The 13,602-nt window shown below is 37.9% G+C and overlaps 1 pseudogene; it reads left to right on the top strand.

The window, feature by feature from the left end:
• Window positions 1-11,613: 11,613 nt before the first annotated feature.
• On the top strand, window positions 11,614-12,427 carry LOC102829005 (annotated as a pseudogene).
• Window positions 12,428-13,602: the final 1,175 nt, after the last annotated feature.

Raw genomic sequence — 13,602 nt, 5'->3', positions numbered from 1 at the left:
ATGAAGATGTATCTTCTGTCACTGTAGCTGTTCCAGTCTGCTTGTCCTTTCTAGTGGGAATGTCTCACCTCATAAGGTTATGGATGGAACTCAGGATTCCACATAAGGTTCTATACTCTGTAAAGGCTTTTTACAAGGCCTATTTCACTGAGCAAATTGTAGAACCCCTTTTAGGTATTCATTACATGAACTTTTTGAAATCTGCTCATAGCTCCATGCTCATAGCTCCATTCTAACTATTATCAAGGATGCGGAGAAGCATGATAAAATGACTGAAGTCCTCTTAGTTACATTTTTATTGCTATTTTTATCCTATTGTTTGATCATTATAATCCTGATGCTATATAGCAACAACTAAAAAATCTGAAATCTCAGTCGAATGGGGTGAAGTGGCATGAGAATGAGGAAAGGGTTATGATATGGTGGTGTGGAAGGGTCTTACCTTGGACACCATTATTAAAGTAAGTCAGAGAATGGGAGATATTAACATAACTCTCATCTGGGTGGGAAGCAATCTATTTTTTAAAGCCAACAAAAATATGCCATACACTAATTTTCTACATTGTAACTACATAGATCTTGGAGGTATTTCCACACTAGCATGTAGAGGACTATTTCTTTTTCTTTTTTTTTTTTTTTTGATACTTTGATTTTTCACTGAACAAACATTCCAATTAAAATTTGTTTTAATTCTGAGTCATTAGTTGTTTTGGTTGTTTAGTACCATTGAGTCAGTTCCAACTCATAGCTATCCTGTATAGGGTTTCCAAGGAGTGGCTGGTAGGTTTAAACTGCCAACCCCATGGTTAGCAATCAAGTGCTTATCCTACAGTGTCACATTAGGAAAATGCAAATTAAAACTATGACTTCACAACCATTAGGATAATTATTAACAATAAAAATGGAAAGTAACAAATGTTATAAGGATGTGGATTAATTTGAGTCCTTGTGCTATGCTGGTGGTTTTTCAAATTATTAAACATTGAATTATATGAACCAGCAATTCCACTTCTAGATATGGACCCAAAAGATTTTAAACAGGGACACAATCATATACTTGTACATAGTGTTTATTACAGAATTATTCACAATAGCCAAAAAGTGGAGATAATCTGAGATTATCTAGATGAATGGATTAGTAAAATGTGGTATATTCATTTAATGAAATGTTCAGCCATAAATAGAAATGAAGTTTAGATACACTTCATGACCAGGATGAACCTTGAAAGTAGTATACTGAGTTGACTAAAGACAAAACAAAACAAATCTGTTGTGGCTGAGTCAGTTCCAACTCATGTGATCCCATGTGTTACAGAGTAGAACTGTTATATAGGGTATTCTTGGCTTGGATCTTTTTTTTTTATTATTATTTTTAACTTTTTACTGTGAGTGAAGATTTACAAAGCAGATCATCAGTTTTACAGCTAAAAATCCCTATAAAATTCATTTCATTACACTGATCGCAGTTCCCTCCATGTACCGAAAGCTAACACATTTATTTCACCTTTCCTCTGCTAACCTCCGTCTTGTTCTATATTGCCTGCCCTGTCACCCATGTTAACATATGCCTACCTTCTAACCCATGAATAATTTTACCTTCCCCATCTCACCCCCAGTAACCATCATAGACTGTTTCTTTTACCAAGAAAACTTTTTTTTCCCCACTTTTTACAATATTGGTCTTATACAGTTTTTGCCCTTTTGCAATTGACTAATTACACTCAGCATAATATCCTTCTAGGTTCAACCATGTTGTGAGGTGTTTAACAGATTTATCATTATCCTTCAACATTTTGTAGTATTCCTTGTGTGTATGTACCAAAGTTTGTTTAACCAGTCTTTTGTTGATAGGCATTTAGGTTGTTTGTCTCCATCTTTATGATAAGTCTCTTATTTGTTCTGCTTTTTATTTCTCTTGACTGGGACATTTAATTCATTTATATTCAGTGCAATTATCAGTAGGTATGAATTGATTGTTGTCATTTTTCTTTGTGTGTGTGTATGTGGTGCTGTTGGGTTCTTTGTTCCATATTTTCTATGCCAAATACTTTTTTTCCATCTTCTATAAGGTTTTTTGTTTGGGGGGTTATTTGTTTTTTAAGTTTTTTTGTGAACTGAGTGATAGTTTACATGGGAGAACATCAGCTTTACACCATCTTTTCATTGCAATGTCCTACGTGCATCATCATTCAACAGTATTTGCTTCCATTCCCTTTGTTAATTTGGGGGTGGAGAGGGGGGTTGTTCACAAAAGCACTCAGGAATATGTAATAATTTAAACAACCAAAGGGCACATTCTGCAAGTCTGACTCCTGGCTGCCAGCACTGTCTCTTTCCTTTCATGAATCCAGAGTCCTCAGCTGCTCCCTTTCTCCATGTCCTCATCTCTGCCTCCATCTCTGATGTTGCTGCCTCTCTGGATAGGGTCCTATATTCTGCTTGGGCTCTTCTCCCTTGATGGTCATAGGGTCCTCTGTTTCTAGACTGTAAGATTAACTACTCCCCCATTTTTGTTACAAAACTTTTACTTTTACAGTTGTGACAGTCACAATTAATCATGATGACAATTACTCACTATTGAATCATAAGAATCTTACCCCCATTTAATTTTCACCAGACCTATCTAGACAAGATGAAAACTTTTCAGTGGGGTCTCTACCTTCTTCCTCACACTTGTAAGCTAAACTCCCTCTTGAAAACTTGTAAGCCAGTCACTTCATGTCTTTATTGCCCCCTCGTTTTAGGTAGCCAATTTCTATGTTGCCCGCCCCTATCTACCCTGTATACAGAGGGGCTAGGATTGATACTTGATGTGAAGACTCCTTCCCTCTCATTTGGTATTTTGAGCTACTACATCCATATGTATATGTCAAGTTCACCAAATTGTAGCAATTTACACTCATTTCCTTAATCAAAAATTGTGGGTTTTTTTTTTTTTTTTCAAATCTTCGTCTAGTCAAATTCTGATTATCAATCCATCGAGCCTGGGTCAAATGGGTACTATCTTCAAGTCTGGGCATTCTTGTGCATCTCCCCTCCCTTCATATCAGCTGGATGCTTCCCTCTTAGCTCTAGCCCTCTGTGGCTATATCCTTATCCATGGGTTCAGGAGTCCCAGATCTCACCACACTTCAGACCAACCATCCCTTCCTCTTCTCTTTCTTATCTCCAAGTCAACAGGAGTCTATGGAATGGAGTTCAACTCAACTCATTTCTTCATTGCTGCCTTTCCCCCTCTTCCACTCACCAGTAGACCAATGTAGTCGCCAGCAAGTTTACATGCCTGCTCACGTGATCCCTTTGAGTTTCAGTGTTGGAGGCAAGTTTGTCCTAAAGGGACTTGATTGCTTGCCTTGATAACCAAGTACATTTTGTTTGAAGATTTTCTTTTAGTTTTCATTTCTGTTGTGTTAATGTTTACTAAATCTTTCTGAATTTTTTCCTCTTTTAGATTTTTATATGCAGATGTATGGTGTTTTTTTAAAAATAATCCTATAATTTATTAGTTTTTGCCTGCTTAAAACTGTCTGTTTTATCTTGAAATCTATTTGACTTCCTTGCCATTTTGAATTTCTGTATCTACACTATTCCCTCTTTTTGCTTTGGTGATTTCATTATACATTGATATTTCTGGCTCCCTGTTTTCAGTCTTTGGTTTGTTTTACTTTAAATACTTCTGGATTGAGTTCTGAGTGGTGTTGTCATGTATGGTGATCTAAGGTTGTTGTCTGCTGTTGGTTCTCAGTTCAGAAATCACCCTTTAGCATTTTTTGTTAAGTTGTTCTGGTCATTACAAGTTCCTTTAATTTCTGTTTATCAAGAAATGTCCTAATTTCACTGTCATATTTGAGGGGCAGTTTTGCTGGTAAATGATCTTGTTTGGCAATCTTTATCATTCAGAGTTTTATATCTGTCATCCTTCTTATATGGATGATTTCTGCTGAGAAACCAGAGTTTATTCTTATTAGTTCTCCTCTGTAGGTAACTTTGGATTTTCCCAAGCTGCTCTAAGGATTCTTTCCTTGTCTTTGATTTTAGAAAGTTTGATTATAATATGTTTTTGTGATTTTTTTGGCAGATTTATCCTGTTTGGGATTCATTCAGTTTCTTGTATACTTGTCTTCTTGTCTTTCATGTTAGAGAAGTTTTCTTCAAACAACTTTTGACAAGAAAATTGTGCTTGTTTCTTTCTGTTCTGAAATTCCGATCACCTATAAGGTGTTCCTCTTCATGGTGCCTCACATTGCTATTAGGCTTTCTTCAGATTTTTTCAGATTATTCTCCAACTATACTAATATTGAAAGATATATTTTCATGCTCACTAATTCTGGCTTCTATTACTTCACATCTAATCCTTTGCCCTTTCAGTGTGTTGTCCATTTCTGAGATCTTATTATTAATCTTCTGGATTTCTAATTTTAGGTTTGTATTGCTTCAAAATTTGCATTTATTTTGTTTGTTTGTTCTTACAGTGTTTTCCTGAATTCTTCTAAAGTTATTATTTTATTGTCCTTACTTTCCTTGATCTTTCTATCTATCCTTTGAAGATACCTAATTATCATTCTTTTGAATTCTTTTTCACTTATCTCCATTACCTTTTCTTCCTCAGAAATGTTTTCTGGCTCTGCATCTTGGTCATTTGTTTTGAGCCATTCATTTTTGTTTCTTCATGTGAGCTTAAATTATTTGTTATCTCTGGGGCATTATGAGATTGTTGTATTTGTAAAAACAAACAGACCAGAGGGAGAAATCTCTAGGGAACTCCTGTGATTCAAAGAGCTCACAAGATGGTTGTAGAAGGGATATGACAGTAGAGTTTCTGGCCATAGAAGGAGTTCCTGTCTATCTCTGTGTTATCTCTGTTCAGAACACTCAATCCAGAAGTAGTTCATGGGGGCCCTTGATAGAGCTGGTTCAGTGTCTATTAGGAAGGACTACAGGGAAATTTGGGTCAGCATGACTGGTTAAATTCTGGTCACGTGGCTCTTTGTGCTTTGTAGGTCAGGAGCCAAGCCCACCTGAATCCAGGCACCAAAGAGGTACACCAAAGTGGTGATGTTGGCTCCCACCTCACACTGGCATGGTTCCCAAGCACACAGCTCCAAACTCCCAGAGAACAGGGTCTTTGCTGGGGATGGATGAGGGTGGGAGCTGGCCACCCCTCTGGTCACCAGAGGATCATGAGAAAAAACAAGGAATCACACATTTTCCATTACCCTTGCACATCTGCTCTGCCAGTTCTCCCTCCTCTGCCAAAGCTGCTCACAAGATGGTTGACCTCCAACTGGCCAGCCGTTCACCAGTCAGTCTCTCTGTCCTGCTGTCCCTGCCTGGCCTCTACCCCCAGCAGGCACTCCATCCATGTCTCTAACTTTTCTTCTGAAGTTTGGGGTACCAGAATTTTCATTTTTGTCTGTTTTATTTTGTCTCTCGTGTATTTGTTGTAGAGGGTCTGTGTAGTGTGTCTGCCTAGTCTGCCATCTTGCTGAATGTCCCTTTGGCTGTAATCATTTACTGATGCAAATCACTGGGCCTTTCTTCCATGGTGCTGATTATTGTTGTTGTTAAGTGCCATCGAGTCGATTCTGACCCATAGTGACCCTGAACAGGGTATCCGAGGCTGTAAATCTTTACCGGAGCACAAAGCCTCCTCTTTCTCCCACGGAGCAGCTGGTAGTTTCGAACTGCTGATCTTGCAGTTTGCAGCCCAATTTGTAACCACTACACTAATGATAAATTCCCCACTTTGAGGAGCCATGCACTGAAATATGTGCCTGTGTTCGGAAAGAACTGCTGTGAGCAGTTCTTTTCAAAACTTAAAATTTCAGAGTCGACTGCACTACAGACAGACCGACACAAACCTAGAAAAGCAGTGATGAGTAGCAACATCATCAATGCCAACTAACATCCCTCTCCTCAGCAAAGAAGCAGTTCCAGCCATCACATTGGCGGGGTAATTAAATGTCTGACTAAATAGGTTTTGTTGTTAAGTGCTGTTGAGTTAGTGCTGATTCTGGTGACCCTGTATAGGGTTTCCAGGAGCAACTGTTGAGCTTGAACAGCCAACGATGCTGTTCAAGCCGACTTTGCAGTCCAGCACATTAACCCACAGTGCCACACCAGGACTCCTGACCAAATACAGCAGACTGATTTTCACATTGATAATATGGTATGGCCCATGAATAATGTTATAAACAAGATGGCCATTGGCAGAAAAAGGTTCCCCACCTATGTTAGAGCTTGACTCCTTTGTTGACTGATGGAAAGGCCACGTGGAAATAAGAGTGGCATCTGTATCAGGCTCTGGTTAAGAGTCCAATGCTGAATGTGCCTTTGGAGCTGAAGGCGTTCTGCAGCCACGTATGAGAAAATCAAAGCAGGCTCACTCCCCACTTGCGCTGCTCAGCTGTGACTAGTGCCCGGGGAGCAGCTCAAACATGTAGGTCCTACTTCTTGAAGGGGCAATACAAACAAGACTGAGGGTCTTGTCCAAGGTTTCCAGGAGTCCACAGATGGGTGTATTCAAATTGCCAACCTTTAGGTTAGTAAAGGAAGTCCTGGTGTAGTGCTGTAGGATAAGCACTCGACCATAAGGTCGGTGGTTCAAACTCACCAGCCACTCCTCAGAAACCCTATACAGGGTCCTTATGAGTTGTAACCAACTCGACAGCACTTAACAACAACAAAAACAACAGATTAATAGATGAGTTTAAACCATTTGCATCATGCAGGAACTTATTTTGTTGAAATTATACACAAAAGTACACATATTGATGATCCCACTTTCATGAAATATCTAGAATTGGTAAGTCCATAGAGACCAATATTTTGGGGGTCATCAGGGACCAGAGGGAGGGTGGAATGGGGATTGGATTTGGGTTTGGGTTGATGGAAAACTTTTGGAAATGGATAGTGATGATTGTACAACATGCTGAGACTATAGTTAATGTTATTCAACTGCACACTTTAAAAAATGATTAAAATAGTATTTTTTTGTTATATATATTTTATCATAATGTGCTTAAAATATTTTGATAACATAAAAAGCTAAAATTTATCAAAACAGTGCTCAATATTTTGGACAGAATCCAAAATATTTGATTGCTAATATAGAGTTTTTCTAATCAGAAGTTTGTCATTAGTTAGCACATGTTGAAAATAAAATAATTGCTACAACAATAAAATCACTTTGGATCAGAATGAGTCTGTTTTCTATTTTCAAACCCTTTCGAAATTCTGAATTCTTGCTGTTCTTTTAGAAATTGTTGTTATTGTTAAGTGCGTGGAGTCGATTCTGACTCATAGCAACCCTGTACAAAGTTTCTGAAGAGCAGCTCGTGAGTTTGAACCTCTGACCTTGTGGTTAGCAGCTCAATGCTTATCCTACAGTGCTACATCTGGACTCGTGAAGTCCCATCAAGATTTGAGATCAGATTGCTAAATTCAAAGTCCAAAGTGCTAAGTTATTTCAGAATTATTCACAGAAAATATTTTAAGAGAATTTTAGAACCATAGAGTTGAAAAGAATCTCAGGAAGTTCTGTAATCCTGTGTAGTATAAAATGAAAAAAAAAAGAAGGAAACCACAAAAAACCTTATGAACTCCTCTAGCTTGTGTTAATTGAATTGGAATGTCAATTTGATAGCAATATTTTTATGGTTTGCTGTGAATATTTAAAGTTGTTATACTCTAAGCACTTCCAAGATTTATGTTTTCTTTTTGTTAGCAATGTGCTAGAATCCCTATAAGTGTTATGCTGCAGAAAAACTCATTTAATTTTTTGTAGATATGAATGTTCATTCTGATTTTAGTATGGGTACAGCCAGTGATTTTCTAATGATATCTTTTCTTTAAAATATGATTATAGTTAGTATGTCCCAGCAATGAAATAACTATAATGAGGAGTAAAGAATATAAGAATAAAAACTTTATTAACTATTGAAATTAGTAATTTATGGCATATTTCTGTACCTGAAATATTTCCAGAGGAAATAATGCTAAAACTCACATTTACTTATAGTTAGATATAATACAAACCTCCTCTCATTATAATAGTTGCACAAATCCCAATTCAGCTTAATTTCATTGAGTTTGATTACAGGACTAAAAGCATTAAGCTTGAACTAGTGAAAACTGTATAATATGTTCATTCAATTAAGAAGTAATTAGATACTCAATCACCCTTATAATACACAGGGGATTAGGGAAGAAGGAAGAAAAATGTGGCTCACTGTACTGTGTAAAACAGTTTTGTTAATTATTTTACTGCTAATTGAGATTGAAAAGGTGTCAAAGTATGTATGTATGTATGTATATATATATATATTTGTTTACTTTAGAAGAACTTTAAAAGCTTTAAAGTTTAAATGTAAATGTAAAAATGTAAAATTTACTAAGTGAAGTGATTTATCCTGGAGTTTTGGTCAACATTTACATATTCATTCTAAACTATATATCTTACGGAATGATGAGAAAGAAGAGATTTAATACTTTCTATGCTGTGCTCTGTAGAATAAGTACTGGACTGCTAGTCTCAAGATTGGTAGTTCAAGCCCACCAGTTGCTTTATGGGAGAAAAATGAGGCTTTCTGTTCCCACAAATATTTACAAGTCTTAGAAACCATATACAGGGCCACTGAGTCAAACAACTCAAAGGTACTTAACAACAACAAAACATATGAAAGTTGCCATTTGAAACATTTTAAGTGTATATTTAATTGGCATTAATTACATTCTCTGTGTTGTGCAACTATCATTACTACTTATCTCCAAATGTTTTTCAACACCGTGGGCAAAAATGAAATGCCCCTTAAGCTATCCCATGACCCCACCCAAATGTCTGGTAGCAACTAATACAATTTAGTCTCTATGAATTTTCCTATTCTACGTATTTCATGTAAGTTGGATCACAGAATATTTGACCTTCCATGTCTGATTTATTTCACTTACATAATGTATTTAATTTATATAATGAATTAATGTATTTCACTTATTTAATGTATTATATAATGTCATATAATGTCTGACAATGTTCACCTATGTCATAATATGCATCAGAATTTAATTTCTCTTTTATGGTTGAATAATATTCCATAGTATGGCTATACTTCATTTTGTTTATCCACCATCTGTTGGTGGATATAATGGTATATTTTATCTCATTTAATACTCACAACAATTCTGCAAGGCATGTATTTTATTTCTATTTTAGAGATAAAGAAACTGAAGCTGAGAGAAATTCAGTAACTTGCCCAAGGTCATAACTAGTAAGGTACAAAACAAGAATTCTAATGCAGGTGGGTTTAACTCTGGCCTTGAGCTCATTTTATCAAACTACAATTCAGAGTATCAGAGGGCAAATATTTATAAGTATCTTTTTCTATCTTTGTGTCCTCATCTCTTTTAGAGAAGTGTCTGAGAATGAGTTTCAGGGAGAAAATGATATGCAAGCTTGGACTTTTTGTAACATATAGCTGAAGTATCCTCAAAGGGCTAGCTAATCTGTGCTCATGCCACTGACTGAATATTTTATCTAAGATATTCTTGTGGTTTATTTTATGCACTTCTTGTGTGCCACCAGCGCAGTGTGCCAGTGAAGCCTTGGGTGTTAGGATGCTGAGCAGGTTTTAGTGACTGAGACTGAGATGGACTAGGAAGAAATAACCTAAATGTAGTTTACAGTCCTGATTGTTGTTGTTAAGTACCGTGGAGTTGGTACTGACTCTTAGTGACCCTGCACAAAGTTTTTGAGGCTGCAAATGTTTACGGGAGCAGAAAGCCTCATCTTTCTCCCATGGAACAGCTGGTAGTTTTGAACTGCCAACCTTGAGGTTAGCAGCCCGATTCGTAATTACTATGCTACCAGAGTCTTGCTTAAATCAAATGTAGTGTGGCCAACTATTTACTTAAAAAATCCTGACAATGAGAATTTTTTTTTTTTTTTAAGGTTTTTATTGTGGATTGAGTGAAAGTTTACAAGGCATATCATCAGTTTCACATTCAACAATTCATATACATTGTTTAATTACATTGATTATACCATCAGTTAGCAGTATTTCTCTCTATCCACTTTAGCTTTTTAAAAAACACACAAACAAACAAACAAACCCACTCAGGCATATATAGTAGTTTACATCTCCAAGGGGCACATTCTGCAAGTCTGCTCCTGGCCACCAGCTCTTATTCCATGAATCTAGCCGCTCCCCCTCTCCATGCCCCCATCTCTGCCTCCATCTCTGGTGCTGTGTTCCTCTCTTGATGGTCCTAGGGTCCTCTGTTTCTGGACTGTAAGATTAACCACTCCCCGTTTTTTGTTACAAAACTTCTACCTTTACAATTGTGACAGTCGCAATTAGTCATGATAGCAATTATTCACTATTGAATCTTAACAAATCTTATCCCCATATCCTGGATCACAAACTTTTAAGTATCTTCTTCCCTTTTGTTTTTCTAATTCCAAGTCTTTGCGTAGTTCATTATAATTTTTGACTTTGTCTTCTGGTACACCCTTTGACATTTTCTGTCTATCTCTTTTACCTCCTCATTTCTTCCATTTGCTTTAGCATCTCTACACTGGAAGAAAGTGTTAGATTCTCTTCTGACATCCATTTTGGTCTTTTGTTTGTTTCTTGTCTTCTTAAGGATCTTTTACTTTCTTTCCGTATGATTTTCTTGATGCCATCCATAACTTATATGTTTTTTTTTTTTGCCATCAGTGCATTAAATTTGTTCTTGTGGACTTGTTTTAATTTTCTTCAGCTTCAGACTAAGTTTGCATATGAGCAATTGATGGTCTATTTCACAGTCTGCCCTGGCCTTTTTATTTTTTTTTTTCGGCTGATGATGTGGAGCTTTTACATAGTCTCTTTCCACAGATATAGTCAATTTGATTTCTGTATATTCCATTTGGTGAGGTCCATGTATATAGTTGTCTTTTATGTTGTTTAAAAGCATATTTGCAATGAACAAACCATTGATCTTTAAAAAAATTCTGTCAACATCATTTCATGACCAAGGCCATATTTTCCAGCTACTCATCTTTGTTTCCAAAATTTTCATTCCCATTGCCAGTAATTATCATGTAATTGATTGCATGTTTGATCATTTTCAGACTGAAGAAATTGGTTGTTGTTGTTAAGTGCCATTGAGTCAGTTCTGACCCATAGTGACCCTGCACAGGTTTTCTGAGGCTGTATATCATTATGGGAGCAGAAAGCCTCATCTTTCTCCTACGGAGCGGCTGGTAGTTTTGAACTGCTGACCTTAAGGTTTACAGTCCAATTTGTGACCACTACGCTACCAGAACTCCTTGAAGAAATTGTTAATTCTTCAATTTCATCATTAGCTTTACGGGTTGGTGTATAAATTTGAATAATATTTGTATTAACTGGTCTTTCTTATTGGCCAGCTTGAACCTCTGGCAGCTCCCTATCAATGTACTGTTGCAGCTGTTTTTGAATTATTGTATTAACAAGTAAAGATATTATCTCATCACAAAAAGCAATATACTTCAAGATAGATCTTGATGACGTGACACCTCGAGGCCACCCCTTTGGCCCACTGGCCCAATCCCCAATCCAATACATCATGTCCAGCCTGAGACCCAACAGGAAGATGGCCACAGGAGTCCTAGTGCATGAGAAGATATGGTTCCATAAGTTCAAGTATGACACTGCTGAACAGAAATTCTATGAGGAGATGAATGGGCCCATGACCTGCTCCTGAACTGCGTTAGCGTGATACTCTGGGACATTGCGCGAGCCAGAAAGAACATCCAGAAATCCCTGGCCAGAAGCTCTGGAGCATCCAGCGGGCCCAGTGAGGATCACAGCCAGCTAGACTTACGCATTGCCAGCCTAGAGGTGGAGAATTAGAGCCTGCGCAGCATGGTGTGGGACCTGCAGTAGACCCTCTCCAAGCTGGAGGCAAGGCTGAGCTCACTGGAGAGGTGCTTGCCCAGCCACCGCGCCACCACCCCACAGACCCAGCACGTGTCTCCCATGTGCCTAGGAGCCCTGGACCAAGAAGGCGGCCACATCAGCAAAGGATGATGAAGACAACGACACTGACCTGTTCGGCAGTGAGGAGGACAAGTAGGCGGCCCGCCTTTGGGAGGAACAGCTTCGACAGTATGCGCAGAAGGCCAAGAAGCCCACACTGGTAGCCAAATCCTCCGTTCTGCTGGACGTCAAGCCCTGGAATGATGAGACAGACATGGCATGGCTGGAGGCTGCGTGCGCCCTGTCCAGCTGGATGGCCTAATCTGGGGAGCCTCTAAGCTGGTGCCATGGGTTACAGCATCCATAAGATGCAGATCCAGTGCATGGTAGAGGATGACAATGTGGGCACTGACCTGCTGGAGACAGAAATTACCAAGCTTGAGGAGCATGTGCAGAACGTGGGCATTGCCGTTTTCAACAAGTTCTAAGCCTGTGCCTGTGCCATTAAAGACAGTCCAGCACCAGGAAAAGAAGAAAAAAAAAAAAAGATCTTGAAATGTTCTTTTTGATGATTAATGCAACACCATTCATCTTCAATTTGTCATTCCTGGCATAGTAAACCATGTGATTGTCAGATTCAAAATAGCCAATATCAGTCACTTTCTGCTCACTAATGCCTAGATTATTGATGTTTATGCATTCCATTTCATTTTTGACAAAATTTTCCTAGATTCTAACTTTGTACATTCCACATTCCAATTATTAAATGATGTTTGCAGCTGTTTTTCTCAAGAAAATGGAAGGAATACACAGAGTAACTGTACCCAAAACAAATTGGTTACTGATCAGCTTTTTCAAGAGGTAGCATATAATCATACTGAATGAAGTCCAAGGTACACTGCTGAATACACTGGCAAAGAACAAGGGTCTGGGAGTTGATGGAATACAAATCGAAAATTTTCAACAAACTGATGCAGCACTGGAAGCACTCACTCATCTATGCCAAGAAATTTGGAAGATATCTACCTGGCCAACTGATTGGAAGAGATCCACATTTGTCCCTATTACAAAGAGAGATTACCCAATAGAATGTGGAAATAATCAGATATTAACATCACATGCAAGTAGAACTTTGCTAAAGAATTCAAAAACAGCTGCAACAGTGCATTGATAGGGAGCTGCCAGAGGCTCAAGCTGGCTTCAGAGGAGGATGTGGAATAAAGGATATCATTGCTGATGCCAGGTGGATCTTGTCTGAAAGCAGAAAATACCAGAAAGATGATTATCTGTACTTTATTTACTACACAAGGGCTTTCAACTGTGCAGATCATGAGACGCTATGGACAGCATTGCAGAGAATAGTATTCCAGAACACTTATTTGTGTTTATGAGGAACCTACACATAGACAAAGAGATAGCCATTCAAACAGAAAAAAAAGGGACACTGAATTGTTTAAAATCAGGAAAGGTGCGGCCAGGGTACTTAGTCTCTGTATGCTGAGCAAATATTTTAAGAAACTCAATTATATGAAGAAGAAATGGAATCAAGATTGAAGGAAAATTCATTAACAACCTGTTATATGCAGATACGGCCCTGTTTGCTGAAAATGGAGAGGACTTCAAAGACCACAGTGTTCAGTATGCGTTACACCTTGATTTAAAG

The sequence above is a fragment of the Chrysochloris asiatica genome, unplaced genomic scaffold (assembly GCF_000296735.1).
Source record: "Chrysochloris asiatica unplaced genomic scaffold, ChrAsi1.0 scaffold00259, whole genome shotgun sequence".
NCBI classification, from domain to species: domain Eukaryota; kingdom Metazoa; phylum Chordata; class Mammalia; order Afrosoricida; family Chrysochloridae; genus Chrysochloris; species Chrysochloris asiatica.
The sequence above is the reverse complement of the archived record's forward strand: the minus strand, read 5'-3'. Positions and strand labels throughout refer to the sequence as shown.